The sequence below is a fragment of the Marmota flaviventris genome, chromosome 15 (genome assembly GCF_047511675.1).
Source record: "Marmota flaviventris isolate mMarFla1 chromosome 15, mMarFla1.hap1, whole genome shotgun sequence".
NCBI classification, from domain to species: Eukaryota; Metazoa; Chordata; class Mammalia; order Rodentia; family Sciuridae; genus Marmota; species Marmota flaviventris.
In genome coordinates, this window is record NC_092512.1 from 63,489,971 (window position 1) to 63,510,225 (window position 20,255).

Genomic DNA, 20,255 nt, shown 5'->3' on the forward strand with positions numbered 1-20,255 from the left:
TACAGGCACCATGTTTTATTAATTGTGTTATCTCCAATATCTATCAAAAAGCCTGGAATATAGATGAGATTAACACAATATACATTCATTCAATGGACTAAGAGGATGAATGAATCAGGGAGAATTTTGCTTTGAGCAACTTGATTACCAAAAAATTAGAAAGGAACTGAAAGTCGGGCAGTGGGGGGACAGGGAAGAGAGAGCATAATTTTTGATCAACTCATCGAAAGTCCTCAGTATTTGTGAAAGACAAACAAAAGACAATGAACTATCCACCCTACCCCACTCCTCCCCAGCTTCCCACTGTCTCACCCTTGTTACTGATCCTCCAACATGGCGCGTGGGTCTACTTCCGGAGCACACCATTACTCCCAACATCAGTAAGTTTCTGCTTTTCTCTGAGCCTTGTGTCTGTGTTTTAATATTGTCATGACGCTTGTCACTTTGCTCAATCTGACGTGTCCCTCCTAACACTGATCTAGATTGAAGGGCAAAGATGTACCATTTATGAGTCGTCTACTTCAATGGAGATCAAGGGGAATTGAGACTTAATTTGGACTTTGGATGCCATTGAATTTTTTTTTTTTTAATGTACAAGTAGATTTGTGTTCCTTTAAATGTACTCTAATGTTTGTTGCTGTTTCTAATTTGCAAGGTTAAGTTTTCAGAGGCTATTTTATCCAGGGACTTGCCTAAAATTGTGGTAATTGATTCCAGATGAAGAGGGAGCCTGGAAATGATTCTGTGGTTTAAATTGTGACTTCACATAAATGTGGATAAATAAAATGAAATTTAATACAAAAATCATACAGTTATGTCTCCCAATTAAGAAATTTTATTCAAACAACAAGGTGAAGAAAACACTTTCTCATTGCTAACTTAAGGACAGATAATACACAATTAAGAGCAACATTTGAAAAAGGTTAACCTCTAGGTTTAGCTGAAACCTCATCATGGAAATCAATAAAGTGATGTTGTTTATTTTAATTGTATTTCATTGTATTTCTAGCTTTGAAGATTAAATACAAAAGTTATCTTGTCACCTCCATTAATGGTCATAAAACCTGTTAGCCTCTACTGAAGTTTTCCTGGGTAGGTGGCTGGCATCTTGTTTACATCATTTTGATTTAAACCCCATGATAATTGCTCAAGTAGGCATTATTTTCTTTGCTTGGGAATGAGAATGCAGACCAGCAGTGGCGAAGGTGACATGCCCAGGGTGTTTCTGGATGGAAGGACGAAGGTTGACTCCAGATCTCTGTGACTGAGAAGTCTGTGCCCACGCTTCCTGCCACCTGCACACCTCCCCTGCCTTCATGCCTAGGGTTGGAGGCATTTCAATGCAAACTAACTCAGCTCTGTCACTTTGGGGATTCGATACATCTCCACATCAAAACCCTTCCTCGATCACCTCGTGTATTCAGTCACTAGATGGGTAAGCTTAAGGAGAGAAAGGCTGTTTTGTCTTTTTAGGGTTCCATTTATGGACTCATCATTCTACTTCCTCTGTGACAAGCAGGGAGGAAGTGAAATCGTATCTGAGTCTTGCATTTAGGCAATTGGCCCCAGACTTGGCTGGGCAGAATCACTGCAGGAGCCAATTGAAAGGCATATTCCAGAGTGTTAGCCTAGAGTACATCTGAGTTGGGACCCAGCTGTGAACTCATGACAAATGGTACCTGTAGGATTCTGATGTAGGTGGTACGTTGAAGAGACTGAGAAATACTACTTAGACTCTAAAACCACATTGTCCCACAGAAAAGAAATGTGAGCTATAAATGGGTTGTTTGAAATGGTTGAGTTGTCACATTCCATAAGTAAAAAGGAAAGGGTAGAATTATTTTTAATAATATGTATCACCCTATATGCATTCAAATATTACTTAAAGTTGGAATCAACATTTCAATTAAGTTCCTTTTAAGTTTTATTTTTTTTTTCATACCAAGTCTTTGCTATATTTTTGTGTTTAGGGTACTTCTCAATTTGTCCCAGCTACATTTTAAGGGTTCACTAGCCACATGTGGCTGGTGTCTGCCCTAAAGGAGGGTGCAGGTCTGGAAGCAGAGAAAGGGTTCTAGTCAGGATTTATTTTTTCAGGGATAGTTACAACTGAGGGCCACATGAGTTACCAGGCATGCCTTCAGATCAATTGCTGTGTCAGACCTGTCACACATACTTGGAGCTAGGCATGAAAGCAACTCAATATGAATCTAGAGGTAGCTCCTGAAGGTGATGCCAAGGGACAAATGAAGTGATAGTACAGAGAAGCAAGGGGGTCTTAGATAAGATTAGGGGAATGCTCCAGCATCCAGAGCACAGGGTCCAGCCCACAACATCTGGGGTGGTCTTGGGCTGGGGAGGGCTATAACGTTGGTGCATATGCTTAGGGCAGCTAGATAAATTTAGTTATCTATACAATGAGGAAGTCATAAAAGATTGTCTCTAAATCCTTCTCATCACTGAAATGAGATGATTCAGTGACTTTCAGGACCATACCTGTGCAAGTCCATGGAGAATGGTACATTTTTTCTATCTGGAAAACATTCTATTGAATGGTTGACTGCTGTCCAGTTCTGATCTTTTGGAATGGAACTTTAACATACAGTATCCTCTGCTGAGATAGACACATGGAATTTGAGTTTTGAACCCACATCTAATTCTAATTCTTTAAGGGCACGACCTTTCCCTGAAAGGCAATTTTAAGTTGTGCTGGAACAACTTAAAAAACAGAAGGTACTGCAGCTTTGAAATGGAAATATACAGTTGATTATCCACAAGTGATATAAAGGCATGGCTTTTGAGGTGCATGAATGTGGCTGTTTTGTGTTGCGCATTTGAAGTACATGTAAAGTTCAGAACCACCAAAGAATAAACCATTGACACAGCATTTTGAAATTTGTGATTAAACTTTGCATTCATAATTAAATGATAGTTCAGGTGGTTTGAGGTTGTTGGCCTATGCAGTCTCATGAACCAACACATCCTGATGGCTCACACATATATAGAGATCCAGATACACAGGTGCATCATCAAACCATTATTCTGAGCTTGTATTTACTGTGACTACACCAAGTACATTGGCCAAAGTGAAGTGAATTAATAAGCTGGCAGATATGGTACTCACAAACACTGAGGAGAAATAAAACACAAAGAATAAAAGGACATATTTGCCAAAATCTCATACGTGACATAATAAGTACATGAAGAAGGGTTAAAGAGAAGGGGAGAATATTTCAGACTCATATAGATGCATCATGATTCTTAAAGCCAGTAGAACTTGCATTGGTTTTTTGTGGTTGTTTTAAGTTTTCCAATACTACAGCCATGAGCCCACTATATAATCCTGTATAATTTCTTTCAATAGGTGAGTGGAATACCTGAGGGCATGGTAGCTGCCATATGCTGATGATATCCCAGGATATTTTAATTTAGCATGTGGTGAATGTCAAATGGCAAGAGGACTGTCCCTGTTCTAGCTCTGGTGAGCCAGGATGACAGACCTCAGGCTCAGAATAGCATATGGAGATTTCTCCACACCCCAAAGGGGACAACTGAGTGCTCTTCTCTACACAAAGGAAGGATGTGGGCTAGCATGTTCTGCATCAGTAGAGATAGTAGAAGGAAGAAGAGAGGAAAGTATAGATTAGAAACTCAAGTTCCACTTCTTGATATGACTGCAAATTTGTATATGGTAATATTAATCTTCATGGGTAGTCAACTGTACTTTCTTGACTGAAGTTGCTCCCAAGGTCAGTAAAATGACAAATTGAACTAATTCCTCAGCAATAATAATACTAATTAAAATGCCTTAAACTATAAAGTCCCTTATGTTGGAGCTTTGCACAATGATTCTGAGAAGAATAATTATTAACAAAGTGTGGTTTTTGTCTTGAAATAAATTTTCAAAAACCTACAGTTTGTACTTGGATGGATTGATGTGGCCCCTTGAATCTCTTAGATGTATTAAAAATGTTGGGGAGGTTCTTTTCTTTGTTGCACACAAATATTCCATTAGGTTCAAGTTTTCTTGAAGCATAAACAGAATTAGCATATTGTTCTATTGGCATGCTTTGAGATGTGTCACAGCTACCCTTTCTTTAAAATGTCTTCACTGTCTCTACCATGGTGCCTGATAATCCATGGTGATTCTTCCTCCTCCTTCTCTTCTTCTCTACCTCTTCATTCTATTTTCTTCCTCCCCTTCTTCCTTATTCTCCCCTTCCTTCTTTTCTTAACAGAACCTGGAAAATACCCATCAGATGTCAATGTTTTCTATGTGGGATATGACTCATACACATTAGCAACATAAGCATATATTTCAAAAGTCATACTCTATATTAATTATGTAGTCAATTCTAGATGGTCTGACATTTAGGAAATAAGCATACATTTTGCAGAGAGGGTAACTGTCAATAGGAGTCAAAAGCATACAGTGTTTTGGGGGGAGATGGTACAGGGTGGGGATTGTGAGTACCTAGGTGGAGTTGAGGGTACAAAGAGTTGAGTATGGGAGGTAGACAGTGATGGTGAGTGAGCAGTTGATTGAAGAAAAGGAGAAATATACCAAAAAATATGTAAATTAACAAAAAGGGCAAACATTGCTTAAGGAACAAATACCATTTATTATCTACAATGTTTGTTTTGTTGCCAGGAGGTAGGGGAAAGAGTCTTAGGACTCTTTTATCCATTGCTTCTTCTAAAAAGAAATTTTAATTAGGGAATCTCAGAAGAATATGTACAGAATATTTGAAAAAAAGAATGAATGTCAAAGAAAAATAAAGGAAGAATGACAAAAGAAAGGTTTGGTGTGGAAAGTGTATAGGAAGGAGTATTGCAAAATCGTGCATGATTAATCAATAAGTTAATTCTATTATGAGCTTCCTAGTGGTGAAAACAAAAAAGGGAGTAGGACCACTAACATTGAAAAAGGAGAGACAGTTTGCCAATAGAGTCTCACAGAGTTTTCTTATGAAAATTCACAATATAAATGTTGAATTAAATAGCAGGTAATTACTAAGTAAAATCTAAGGGTCTCTTATCAGAATATATAAAGAACTCATAACTCAACAACATAGGTTCAAACAACTCGAATAAAAAATGGGCAAGCAACTTGAATAGCTCTCTAAAGATCACAAATGGCAAATGGCCATACAAAAAATAATCAGTATCATTGGGGATCAGGGAAATGCTAAGCAAGACTACAATGAAATATTACATCACACCATTAGGATGGCTCTAATAAAAAAATTTAGAATATAGTAAGTGTTGGCCAAGATATTGAGAAATTGGAAACTTTGAGCATTTTTGATAGGAATGTAACACTGTACATCCACCCTGGAGAATAATTAGGTGCCTTCTTAAAACGGCAAACATTGATTTACTATATAATTCAGCAAATCAATACATACCCCAAATCACTGAAATCAGAAATTTGGTATTTAAACAAACACCTGTACTTGAATGTTCCCAGAAGCTCTATTCACAACAGCCAAAAGGCAGAAACAATACAAGTGTCTATCAACAAACAAGTGGATAGACAAAATATAGTCTATCGATACAATAGAATATCATTTGGTCATAAACAGAATGATGTTCTGACACATGGTATGACATGGATGAATCTTAAAAACATAATGCCAAATAAAGGAATCCAGAAATGAAAGGGCACATATTGTGTGACTTCACTTATATAGAATATTGAATACAGTTAAACCCTTAGAGACAGAAGGTTGGTTAACACCTGCTAGTGAATAGGGGAAAGAGATGACTTGAGACTTAATTTTGTGGTCATGAAAAAATTCGGTAGATATAATGTTGAATGTACTAAATGCCAATTTTTAAATTTTATAGTATATGACTTTTACCTCAATGAAAATTAAATGTGGAATTTGGGCTATACAGATAAATGAAGATGAGTTGGCTTTGTGCAATCCTATGGATATTCTTTCTCACACTATGGATTTTCTTAGAAAGTCGGGCTGTTGAAGGCTGTAGTCTTGAACAGGAACATGGTGTACAGGAGGATCTTGTGTTGTTAACAAAGGGGAGACTCATATTTGAAACACCCAAACAAAGTTTTGAGTTGACACGGTCATGAAAATTAAGGTGCTGATTAAACCAGTTACCTGAGCAGATGGCCCATCCTTTATGCAAAATAATTATGAGCCAATGACGTCCCCACACGTAGAGGCAAGTTTTGTCTCTGGATTCATTTCAATGCATGAATCAGAATATCATTGAGTCTTTAATGTTACATAGAACAGAGCAATGGTTTTAAACTATGTGAGGGAGAAAATACATATCAGAGTAATTTAAAATTTATACAAAATATCATGCTTGACTTTCCAAGCCTTTAATCCACCAGGTAAAAAACATTGTCACAGAACTTGAATATCTTCTTCATCTTGGAAACATTATAAAACAGAGCCCACACAAAAATATGAATATGCTCATCAAGTGTAATTCTGAGCATTGCAACTTCCTTATATTTCCAAGCAGGATCATTGAGAGCTATCTTAATCTTCTTATAGAGTTGTATATCATATCACTAAATTTCAGTCAATATAACATCACAGAAATAAAGATTAGGACTTCAAAGGTGTGTCTTGAGCTTTCTTTTTAACAATAGCAGCTTTGCAGTCTGGTTGCCTTTTGGGAATAATTCCAGTTTGTAAGAATGAAGCCACATTTTTTTTTGAATAGAAAAGGCTTCTTTATAAATCATTATAGTCAGTGGTTTATGGATCTATATTAGAATTTATTATCTTAGAAAACAGAAAATAGTCTTTGAATTGACATTGTACATATAAATTTAATTATAAAATGGATTAAAAATTACTCTCACTTCCACAGTGTGTCCCAAATTATCTTGCAAATTCAGAAATGCTGGTAAAAGTGATTTGAAAACCATTATTCCAGGTTACTTAAAGCCTATGCTTTGTAGGGACTTAAAAAAAAAAAAAAACGGAGAGACAGTGGTTTTTATTTTTCTTCCTCTGACTACATTGCTTAGGCTGGCCTGAAACTCCTGGGTTTAAGTGGTCCTCCTGCATCAGCCTCCTGAGTAGCTGAGACTATAGGCACTCAGTACCATGCTCACCTTCAGAGCTAGTTTTATTTGATTACTATGCAAGGATAAGGGGAGAGGGAGCACAGGTGCATTCACACATTCACCTTGGGTAGAATAATCAGACAATATATCTTTGTCATCTTTGATATGTAACATTTAATCTGCTAAGACACAATTTATGCAATATGCGACTCCTATGATTGCATTAAAGAACAAGCTCTTCAGAACTTTCAAAAGGAGAGATGCCTATTATACTCATGCATCTCCAGCTGTGGAGCTTGGCTATCCATTAAAATGCCTTAGGGCACTTGTAAAACATAAGAACCTGGGGTCTTATGCCAAGAGGTAATGCTTTAATAAACCTACAGCAATTATAATGCACCTAGTTCTGCATTAAACGTCTATGAGACTACTCTTTTGGGATGTTGCTTTGTTCTCTTTTCAGTTTTGAAGTGGATGGATTGACCAATTCACGTGGCAAACTAGGTTGTATTTGTCTTAACACATTTATACAGAAATTAAATAAAAATATAATAATAATCAATTGTGGATCAGTTGTGTGTAAAAGGCCTTTTTGGATTTGGTATAGAATATTAATCTTTAACTAAACTACACATGCAAGTTTTCAAGGTGTTTACCATAATTCTATACTATGCAGTCAATATTTTGAGTATTTAAATTGAATTTACTGCCCCTCTTTGATCATGAGAAACAGGACTAATGTTCCCCAATGTGCATTTATTGTGTGCTCAAAGTCCATGGATGTCAAATCTATCATGGCATTCGAAAATAGATAAAAGGCCGTAAAGACTTGACTAGATAATGACCTGCTTAAGGCCCTTGGTTAAATGGAATATTTTCAGTGAGACCTTCTCTAATCCCCCTATTAAAATTACAAATTCCTTCTCCCCAATTCTGCCTGACAGCCATTCCTTCTTCATTTTTCCTCATAATTCTCATCACCATCTAATATACTACCCTTACTTACTTTTTAATGGGCTTCCTCTTCTCATAATACAAGGTCTAAGAGAGCAGAGATTGTTGATGGAATTCTCTAAGAAGTAGCCATCTGATGACAGTTATCTTATCCTATGATTGACCATGGATGAAACCACTCTGAAGGTCCAAACTCTATAGTAGGAGAGAGTGAGGAAGGGCAATTCCTTAGCACTTGGTGGAAGGAGCTAAGTGGATTATAGAGGAGAGAACTTTTATTCACCTGGGCCCCTCCTGGGAAAACAAACTAAATATCTTACTGAGTTAAAATAATCTAAAAATGGAAGCTCATCAGTGAAGGTGTTAAGAGTTAATCTTGGTGTAAATTGAATCCATCAGAACTCTTTCCTTTACAAAATCAGCTTTATCTTATCTTGTCAGGTAAAAGAAAATTAATAATATTCAGATGCACGTGGGTGTGTCTATAAAACTTTCCTATGAAGGATAGTTAATTGGCTACCTCTTTCTTCTTGGGTGCCAGCATTACATCTCACAGGCCACCCATGAGAATGCTCTCAGATCATGGCATTCTCTCTGCTGAACTACAGTTTATTTAACTGGAACACCCTTGTGAGCAAGATGGAACCAGTTTCTTCTTGACAATCTTGGATGACGTTTTCTTAAGACATTTCCAGGAGGAGTCCTTCTGGTGGAGGGGAACATTCCAGGATGAGAGGCAGGGCAGGTTACTGAATTGCAGGACCCAGCAAAAAGTGAAAATGTGGATACTGTTTAAAAGTTATTAAGAATTTCAAGATGGCAACAGCAGGACATGAAATCAAGCATAGGACCTTTCAAAGCTGGCGTCTTGTGTAATTGCATAGGTCAAATGCCCATGGTGCTGGGCCTGCTGGGAGGTAAGGGAAGTAGATCAAGGAAAGATTTTTTTTTTTGTTTGTTTGTTTGAAAATGTCATAAGGTGACTCTTGAAGAAGATGTTTCCAAGGCATAAGAGACCGAAAACATGAGGACAGAGACATGGAGGAATAAGTGGTAAGAGGTCCCATTAGTGACTGATGAGAGGAACAGGTCAGAAAGGTTGTGACACTTTATTCAGAGGGTAAAGGGTTTTAAGCAAGTAGGAGGAGACACTCATTTGTGTCTCAGAAATATAACTGAGAGTCATGTGGAGGGTGGACAGGTAAGGGTGAGCCTGGTGACAGGAAACATTCTATGTTTTAAAGCAGTGTAGGAGATTGAATAATGGCCCCATGATTTAGGTTTGAGTCTCTGGAACCCATAAATGGTTCTTTAGGATCTAGTTTTCTAGGGCTGCTGTAACACAGTACGACAAACCAGGTGGCATAAACAATAACAATTTTTTTCTCCATGGTTTTGGAGAGAGGAAGTCTGAGTTCAAGGTATCATCAGGGTTAGTTTATTCTAGAGGCTAAGGGATCTATTCCTGCCCTCTCTTCTTGAATCGTATGGATCATCTTTTAGCAATCAAATTGGATTGGGACTCACCCTCATTCCTCTCAAATCACCATGTCTCCAAAGGTCACATTCTGAGTTATTGGGTGTTAGGACTCCAGCATATGAATTTTAGGTGGACCTAATTCAATCCATAACACCTTACATGCCAAAAATGCTGCAGAGGTGATTCAAGTAAGGATCATGACATGGGGAAATTTTCCTGGGTGACCTGGGCAGGCCTTAAATACAATCATTAGCGTCCCTCTAAGGGAGAGGCAGAGGGGGTTGAGATACACTGAAGGGAGGAGGCAGTGTGGCCGTAGAGGCAGAGGTGAGGAAGATGTAGGCCCAGTCCTTTGGATGCCCACAGCCACCAGAAGCAGGGAGAAGTATGGCTCTGCTGACAGGCTTGATTTTGGCTCAGTGAAACTGACTTCCAGCAGGCGTGTAGTGATTTGTTACACTGGCTGTAGGAAAAAGAAAGAGTCAATATTTTGAAACAGCTAATAGGATAAACTAAACTTGGAGCACAAGGAAAGAACAAAGAATTTAGAAAGGAGGGAAATCACGTGGTGTGCTCAGGGCTGGCCATGAGATATGGGAGGAGGAGAAGCTCCTGAATGTCCACTGGATTTGTTTTGTGTACCCACCATTCCTACTCACTGGGTCAGACAGGAGGAGAAACTAATTTGGGGAATTGAATCAAGAGTTGAGTTTTACGGTGACAGTATTTGATCTTCCCATGAGTATCTAGGTGAGTATCTGGATTTATGAGCAGAATGCCAAAAGGGTAAATATTAGATTAATTATGGAGTAGTAATTTATGTCATGACATCCTTTTTTCTCCCCTTTGCATTCTAATATTTATAAAAAATTTCTATTTTGGCCAAACTCTCTGTTTTATAAATTCAGTGAAGTCCGTGGGTATGGGAATGGGTATTTTTTTCTTCCTCTGACTACTTTGCCTAGGCTGGCCTGAAACTCCTGGGTTTAAGTGGTTGTCCTGCATCAGCCTCCTGAGAAGCTGAGACTATAGGCACTCAGCACCATGCTCACCTTTAGAGCTAGTTTTATTTGATTACTGTGCAAGGATGAGGGGAGAGGGAGCACAGGTACATTCACACATCCACCTTGGGTAGAATAATCAGACAATACATCTTTGTCATCTTTGATATGTTAACATTTAATATGTTAACATTTAATCTGTGACTCCTATTCAAGTGCTTGGCTCTTTGCCTTTGGGACAGACAAGAGGGAAGATGACCACATGTTCCAGTTTTCCCAGGCAGTGCTGGGCTTTGCCTAGAATCTTGGGGTCCCTTCATGTTGATGTCCCCTTTTACTCAGGAATTAAATAGTGCAAATATGCTTCAATTTAGGATGGGTTTGCTTCTTGACAGATCCGTGGTAAGTTGAAAATATCCTAACTTAGAAATGCATTTGACATCCCTAACCTTCCCAATGTCACAGCTGGGAAACATAGTCCATTGTAGAGGGTCCTTTGTTCCCTAGTGATCGTGGGGATGACTGGCAGCACCACTACCTAGAATCCTCAGAGAAGATTGGTTACATATCGGTAGTCAGGGAGATGATCCCAATTCAAAACTGAAGTAGTTTCCACTGAGTAACTGTCACTTTGGCACTATGTACATTTGAAAAATTGTAGGTTGAACCATTATAAGTTGGGACTGTCTAATTGCAATGTATCATTTGGTCATCTCTATGATAAAGATCCTTTCTGTTTTGTACTTCTCAGGCCTAAGAATAAAATGAAGTCGGATCAGGGTCTTGAGAAGGGTGCTTCTTATTTTATCTTAGTTCATTTTATTCATTTAATTTTCACATTACCATGGGGGAAGAGAAGTCAGTGTGTGGCACTTGAGTATTACCCCCAGTGCCCCAGAGAAAAGAACAGTTGCTTCCTGGGCAAAGTCAGGGTGAAAAGATGCTTAATAAGACCATACAAAACAAAAACCCAGAAACTGTTTTCAGAGGCTGGCCAGAATGAGTACAGGATTGGAAAACGCCAGGCTTTCTCTCCTTTATACTGGCAGAGATGTTTGTTGATATTTTAAAAATATTTTCAATTATCTTGTCAATGTTTGCATCTCCATTTATGGGCACTCAGTGTTCACTGGCAGCTGCCCACCACCTTCCACTATGGCCTGTTGCAGTTTTCATTTTCCGCTCCTCACTACATTGCAGCACACCTGAATGCACTCAGCAATGCTCAGAATTGCTGATGCTAGCCGATGAAGCAGGTACTTGGAGGAGGTCTCCATGTCATTTCCTTGTTAGTCAGATGTGACAATGTAGAATACTGGGTCCCCGCGAAGTTGCCTTTATTCTCTAACAGTATGTCCTGGTATGGAACTTGACAATCATTGGCCTCTGGGGAGTACTGGTGTGACGAGGTGCTGGGAGCTCTGTGTTGCATAGGGTGAGTATTCTCTTCTGAACATCACCAGCTCATGTTTCATGTTCCTAACAAGTGGACTCTGAATAGAGAGGCTTCTTGTATCACATTAGCCACATGGGCCAAGTGAACTCAGTCGCGTAGAGTATCGGAGGCCACTAGTCACTTCATGTAGATTGGTGTAACTTGTAAAATATTATTATTCCCATTACACAGATGAGGAAACATAAGCTAAAGGATACATGAGCCTCCTAATTTTACAAAGCAAGGACATGACAGGGATAATACTTGAATTCAGATCTTTTAGGTTCCAGAGTCGATTTTTGTTTTATTTTCTTGTACTGAAAGGTGAAATGAAAGCACCAAGATAACAACTAATTCATTGCACTCGAGAAATTTATATTTGTACATATTCAAGGATTGCCCTATAATAAGACAGACCAGTGTTCTAATGACTTGTATTGATTTTCTGTGGCTGATATTTGCACTACTACGTAAGTATAATTCTACCGAAAATTGTGATATTGTAATATCAGGTTTCCACGTGTTTCAGTGCTAAAATCCCTGTTGAATTCAGCTGTTACATCTTTTTCAATCCTTTTCCAGTCTTTCACACACTCAGAGAGGATGAAGAAGTTAATCTTTATATTTAAGTGGCACTTTGTATTTAAAGTTAAGTTGTGGTTTGAGGCCCAGTGTAGAACGCTGTTCCGTCTTAAGGCAATGAGACAATATTGCTCTATTATGAGCATTATTTCCCGTCCTGCTGTTGGGGTCTGTCCCCTTTCAGAGCTTAAAGTAAGAATTCACAGTGTTTTGTCATCCATGATGTATGCTAAAATCACAGGTGGGGAGGTGTGAAGAATTTTTATTCTCACCATCTTTATGATGTTAATGATTCTCTGGACAAAACCACTTCATTTTATATAAAATTAAAAATTCATAACCTGTGAAAACTATAAAGAGTTTCTACAGGCAAACCACTGACTAAGTGAGTCTAGTCAATTCTGTTTGTACTCCTACTGACAAACAGGAAAAGAAAGAAAGAAAAAAAAAAAACTTTAAAAATTCTTTGACCCTGCTTTTTGCCATCTGAATGGTCATGGTTGAGTGGAGAATCAATGAAGTGCTGAGAGAATTGCACCTCAGTGTTGCCCGACAAGCCACACAAAAATCCAACTTTTCACATGAGATGAAGATTGCCTTTGCTTCATTTACTCTCTTAAGACACATTAAAATCAAAGCTATCACCCCATTCGGCCATCTGTCAATGTTCCCTACACAGTACTCGGGTAGACTTTGTTCCTAGATCACCAGAATGGGAGGATGTTTTTGTTGTTGTAATAAATGGTTTTAGGCTTAAGAGACAGAAATAAATCAATGCAATTTATAAAGTTGTGGTGAAAATGTTTGATGCAGTTTTCTAAACTACAGAGAATCATATATGGCTGAGCTGCAATAAATAAAGCATAGCTTTAGCAGTTTACAAAAATAAATGATAAAGATGAAATAATGTATAGCCTTTTATTTGGAATCATTTATTGCTTTCACAAGATGCATATAGCCATCCTTTGCTCATTAAATTGCAAATTTCATGTTTGAATGTAATATGGTGAATAAAGGCTCCCAATTTCCCTTCTAAAGTTCAATTTCCAGAGTTTTGTTTAGAGTAAGACCACAAACCCCAAAACCTAGTTTCCTCAAGTTCCCAGACAATTGTTCTCCTGTTTATTAACAATGCACTGACTTTTAACAATGGCTTGTATTTTTAGATGGAACATACTGAATTCAGTTTGCTGACCCTGAACGCAGTTAAACACAAGTGCTCGCTCTGCAGGTGGCGATTAATAGAACTTGTGTGGCCAATGTCTTCAGAGCTGTCCCAGGGAATGGGGGCGCCTGGGCTTTGCTGACAAGCACATAGAGGCTCTTATTCTTCTCACCAACAGCCTCCACAGCTCTGGTTTATAGTTTGTGGTGGATCAAACCCCTACCTCTGTGGGTGGATTTTACCAAGCACAAATTTCTTCAGTGTAAGCAACTCTTTAATAACCAGCCAGTCACTGATTCTTATAAATAGGGTTTTATACAGAGATTTGTGACTTTGTTGGCAATGCAGACCAAAAAATCAGGGTACAAAAAAAATAAATAAATAAAATGTGTTCTATTGGAAAAAAAAAAATCACTGAATAATATAAAAATCCAACCAAAATGGTTTCCTCTCATAAAGGACACTTTTTTTTTCAATATTCAATTTGTTTTAATGAAAATCTCAGTTTAGTTTTAATAACATTATGTTCCTGGAAAAAGTGAGATATAATAACAACAATAAGTAATGTTCTGTGAAACACTAGTAATACTCATTAACTGGTATTCAGGTTTATGCAATAGTTTATATTATTACCTTTTATCTCCGGAAAGTCTCTTACTTAAGTACATGTCAAACACTCAGAAATATTGTAATGAAAAATAGTTACAATTTTCAATTCTGTTGTTCCCAAATCTATTTGAACACAGAACTATTATTTGTCTTAATATTTGCTTATATTTTGCAGAAAAATTTTTGACAAATTCACTTTGGTAGGGGCTGCCAATGACACAAAGAAGCATTTTCCAGAGATCTTTACCGTCTTCCTATGTATTTCAACAAACTCCCCAAACCATAGAATACATAATAAAAAATGTGAGCCAAAATGTAAACTATGGACTGCAATTAATAATACTATATTAATATTGTTTTATCAACTGTAATAAATGTACCACACTAAAACAAGATGCTAATCATATGAGAAATTAGAGCTCTGAGGGTAAATATGGGAACTTTACATTTTCTCATTTTTTCTAAACCCAAAACAGCTTTTTTAAAAAAGAGTATTCCTAGAATTAAAAAAGCATATTCCTAGAATTAAAAAAAAGAATATTCCTAGAATTCATGAAAGTTAATTAAAAAAAGAATATTCTTAGAATTCATGAAAGTTGACTTTTTACTTCCTTCTCCCATTAATTTCCAAGAATAAGGCAGTATCAAGATGTTAAATAATTTTATTTCTGATAGGGTACAGCAGCAAGGACCTACAGTCACCCATGTCTGCCAATTGTGATAGGAAGGTAAAGTGTGGCGTGTGCACAAGATAGACCAGACTTAAGACTTTGGAGGTGTGTGAGCACTGACCTTATGCACTGCAATATGGAAGCTCTCAGAGATACAGTGTTAAGTCAAATAAAAAACAGAAAAGAGCAAAAGTTATAGCATATCATTTAAGTGAATTGTAAGACAAACTTTTTAATTTTGCCATTATATAATTAATGTCAAATGTTTTATATATGTATGAGATATCTATACCTAAATGAACATATGGAAGACAGATTTAAAAGTTCTACATTAAATAGACTAGAGCTCAGTGCCTATACTGGGAGGAGAATGATTTAGTAAGCAAAGAGAACGATGGAAAAGTACAAAATAAAGCCGAATGCAAAGTAAAGCAACACAATATTACATCATAAAATAAAATAATATAATAATAAAATAAAGCAAAAGTTTTCCTTGCACCAATAATAATAATAATAATCTGGCGTGACTCAATGCTGGCCACTTGAGGTCCAAGAGAAAGACAAAGAAAAACCAAAGGGTCACAGTTGATTCTGATATATTGGTCCATGTTCTACAGTATGAGATCCTGTCCACTTGTCCCAGCTGTAGGATTCCCTGTCTCTGTGTCTCCCTTCCTGAGTAATGGTGGCACAATTGAGGGTGACTGAAGCCCTCCAAATGGCGATTAGAAAGGCTAAATACTATTACAGCTTTCAGAATCATGCTCATTTGGGATCTATTATATAGAAATTGACTGTGGCCAGTTACAAATTCAAGCCCTTCTCTTGCAAATGAGTTTTATATAAAAATGCTGGAAAATCCCTTTCACCGTTAAGCCTCAGGCTACTTTTCTGTCCAAGGCTGCCCTCCTCTGATTGCCTCTTCTCTTTGGGGCAAGAAATATGTGTTAAAATCGCTTCTCCCTTTTCTCTGAGATTGTGTTTCTGTATGTGTATTTGTATCGGTCTGCACTCCCATCCCATCCCAGGCTCTGTCCCTCTCCACTCCCACAACCACACCCATAGCTCTAACTCTAGCTCCAACTGTATCTATGAATACAACACTTGGAAGAACTCTGAAAGCTCATAATTGCTATTTGCTTGTTTATTTATTCAAACCTGCTGCTACCTACTCTTTCCCTTGAGAGATTTTACATCCCAGGATATTAACTATAGAAAAAGACACTCTTTTCTGCATGCTCTACAAATAAGCATTTGCGAAGGCATTTAACTGTGTTTCTCTGAGGTGGACAGACCAAAGAAAATAAAAATAACAAAAATGAAGGAGACATTACTAACACCTCCTACATGGTGCTTACAGGATGGTTTCTAAATTTTGACTTTGACATTGAGCTAGCAACTGAGAACCTCATTCGTTTTTTTGGTTTTTGTTTTTTCTATTACCTCAAGGACGAATCTCATCAAACATTTCCTTCATTTGTTTCTTCAGTGAACATTTCTTTGCATGCTAGAGGAAAAACACATAGAGCCCCACACACAGCAAGAGTGGATCCCCAGTACAAGGCACCTCATTTGCATTTGGAAGAATCTGTGTCCTCCTGACTTATGCTGCTGGCATCTAAATGACATTGCTTCACCCAACTGTTGCCAGCACATGTAATTTTATTCCCAGTCATATAGATCATCCAACCCTCCCATGTGACCAACAGTGTTTGCTTTTAGTCCTCTTCCAGTTCATTAATGGCCTTCATTGTGAAATGCTATAATAAAATGTGTGGGAATATTTCACTTCGTTATATAATTTTTGTTCAGAATTTAATGGGAATTAACAGGCTCGCCATATTACCCATCTGACAAACACAACATCAAGTAATTTTCCAATAGACCTCCCCTTGCTTTCTTAAGTTATTGAAGGTAAGTCTGACAGAAAATAGAAGGTTGTGATGCTAATAGCTTGGTGGCCTTTTAACTAGGTGGTTAAGAACCATTCTCTCCACTTGCACACCTGTTGTATGAACATCTGTGCATACAGTGGGTACTGTAGATGCTTCCTGACATAAAGTCAGTGATACTCAGGATACTGACAGAAAACTCTTACCCTCTCTGACTGCCTGTTTCTGTTTACTTTTGCTTCTTATCAGATACAGTTTGAGAGGATCAACCCTGTCAGGGCACACTGCTTCTAAATACCCTCCAAAATGCCTGACATCTTATGATTCTACTTACATTTCTTTGAGTGTGGAAGGCTTTACCAGGGCTTTACTACAGGTGATGAAGGTCCAGTCTCCAGATTCATCATGGTTTGGGAACCATCAAAAGCTGGACCAGGACACCTCCCACCATGGTGGCTGCCATCTGGAAACCTATGCAGCCCATTGTCCATATATTCATCAGGGACACTGGGAGTGGTCAACCTGTTAGACTGTCCAGATCTCTGGCTCTGCATTTGACTTCTGACATCGAGACTGAGTAGCACCCAATCTGCAGTATCTTAGTTTGGGTTGAGATCCTCCTTCCTAATCTCTCAGTGGATTTAGACCCTCTTTCTGCATGAGGTTTAATCACTTGCACAGGGTTCACTGGTTTTCTAATTGTGTACCCACTCGAATCTAAGAGCTGCCACCCACCTATTTCTCTTATTGGTCACATCCATTCCATTTACTAGTATACTGTCACCAATCTGCTTGGGCTGGAATTCAGTCCACATTCTTGGTGTGCCTTTTGTCCCAGTCATGTCCCTAACCCGATTAGGATCAGCTTTAGGTTATTTGCTTTACCTATTTCCTTTCCAAGTCTGTGCCAGTTTGGGCACTGAGATTTCATGTATTCAGATATATTACGTATACTCACTTATTGTGTACAAATGCCATCTGTATTTGTTAAATATTATATAGCATAATTATAGGTGCAGTTAATTAAAATTAAATTCTGAACAAGAAATTATGTTATTACAGTACTGAGAATAAGATATATATGTAAATATGTAAAATAATATATATATATATATAATTTTTATATTATTTATGTACATGCTGTAGTATGTGCATGCATATCATATATAATTTGACTGATATACTATAAAAGCCCAAACCTACCACCAAAAATAAAACCATCACGACCTTGTACATATATTTTCTCCTTAATCCCTCCTTTAAATTTCAATTAGAGAAACAGTGTAGTGAAAATTTTTATTCTTTCCTTCTCAGAGGCAGCAATGAATGCAGAGCACTGGAAGATGTCCCTAAGGACCCCACTGGGACATAGGAATAATCAAGATGGCACTTCATTTGAGCATAGTGACCATAGGTATGACCCCTAATCTAGGACATATGCTGGTAATGGTATAGGGCATTTTATATAAATATTGTGCTAGAGAGTCTAACGTAATGCTGTACCAGCCACTCTGAAATGGGCAGAAAAAAAAAATCCCTTTCTTATCACTGGAGCATATGAGTGCATCTTTTATTAAAGATGACTTCCTCTCAGTTTTCCAGATTGAGAGCCTGTACTGTGAACCGGACAAGATCATTAATATAATGTAAAATTCTGGGTATATCTTTTGATGTTTGAGGTAGTTAGAACATTTAAAAAAAAGTCCTGAAAAAAAATTAGGCTGGCACCTATATTTTGAGGCTTTCAGGGCATTTTGGAAGTAATGTATGTATTCCTAGCGTTTGGATCAGAAAGGTAATGGAAGTTCTTTCCAAGGCAAAAGAGACAATGTGAGGAAAAGATCCAGCTGTTCTTTGTATCTGTTGGAAACACACATCAGAACAAAGGCAAAACAGCCGAGAACTGGCCAGGTCATTAATGCCTTTCACACAGGCAGAGTGGAAAGAGATGTGGCCACCCTCAAACACTCAGGCATCGGAGGTAACTTTTATTTCATCCATTCTGCTCCTGAGAAGTTGACATTATAATAATGAAAAGCGTGTCAGGTTGGTGAGACTGGAATGGAGTGTGCACATTTGTTAGCATTGCTGGCTGCATGGGTACTTTTGTTGATGAAATGAAGTACTCCATAATATTAACTCATTATTTTTATGCCACTTGTTATTAATGTTCTCAAGGGCATTGCAAATTACATTATGCTATTTCTTATAGTTGATTAACATAGAGCTTTGTGTTCCCTTTGTTGGTTAAGAAATTGGGATTATTTTTAGGAAAAAAAGAGATTATTTACACATATTTATTTTTTCTCATAGATTTCAAATTCAATGTATCTTTTTCCAAACAGGCCAGAGTAGATGAAAAATAAAGAGACAGAAGAGGGAAAAATACGAGAAAGCTAGAAGATACCAAGAGATTCTCATGCAGCATTTTATTTGAAAAATAAATAATTTATTTTAACTGACAAATAGTAAGTGTATATATTTATGGGGTGCGGTTTTGGTACATTTCTGATATATGACTTTAATGTGTAAGAGTCAACTCAGGATGTTCAAGCTGCTCATCTCAAACATGTATCACTTCTTTGTGATAAGAGCATTCAAAGTCTTCTCTTGGAGGCATTTTGAATTAAACAGTACAAAATTGGTAACTATAATCATCCTTCTGTTTAGCAGAGCATCAGAATATCAGAATGTTCCCTCCTATCTGGCTGTGACCTTGCTCCCATTTATCATTGTCTCCCCTACCCTTCCTGGCCTCTGGTAGCCACTGTTCTGTTATTCTACCTTTTCTCTCATATATATCTAAGAGGACTTTTGGAAGTATCATGCATAAAACAGAGATTGATTTAGGAAAGAACACAGGAAAAATATAAAGGAAGGACTGTAGTAATTGCTAATATACCCTCAAGAGGAGACAGGGATTTCTTTTCTCTAATACTACACAAAAGCCCATATAGTGGCTTGATCTGCAGAACCCCAGTCCCTTGCTCTAGAGAAAACTTACTACTTCTAAAGAGTTGCCAGCATACAACTCACCAAACCCTTCCCCCTATCTTTAGTCTTATACCTACAATGTTCCTTTTTTGTCTCTTTAAAAAGTGTACAATAAGTTTGTATCATAGAGGGGAAAAAAATCAAATAGGACAGTCGGCAGGCATTCTGGCAATGTAGTCAGATGGCACTGGGATCCTTAAAAGTCATTCATGTCTGGGAGTGGCCTTTATTGATGTTTTCAACACCCATAAAGGCAGCCAGATCCTAGTGCTAGGAATGTAACCAAGCATAGTTGACTTCTTTAACCTGAAACCTTCAAACCTGAGTGCATCACTAGAAGCCACCACGATGAAGCAGCAATTAAATGCTAAATAAGGCTTGAACCAGCAATTAAATACTGAATAGAACTTGCATCTCAATT

General features: G+C 37.7%; 2 long non-coding RNA genes across 2 annotated transcripts in view; one reads left to right on the forward strand and one right to left on the reverse strand.

Moving 5' to 3' along the window:
- The first annotated feature begins 288 nt into the window (after window positions 1–288).
- Window positions 289–19,237, forward strand: LOC114090666 (uncharacterized). The gene is made up of 3 exons (XR_003582393.1): window positions 289–380; window positions 18,155–18,254; window positions 19,186–19,237. It is a non-coding gene; the product is annotated as an uncharacterized lncRNA (long non-coding RNA).
- LOC114090665 (uncharacterized) overlaps window positions 9,096–20,255 on the reverse strand; it is a 40,005-nt gene continuing 28,845 nt past the window's right edge. The window contains exon 3 of the long non-coding RNA XR_003582392.2: window positions 9,096–9,948. This is a non-coding gene — a long non-coding RNA (uncharacterized lncRNA). The remainder of the gene's footprint in view (window positions 9,949–20,255) is intronic.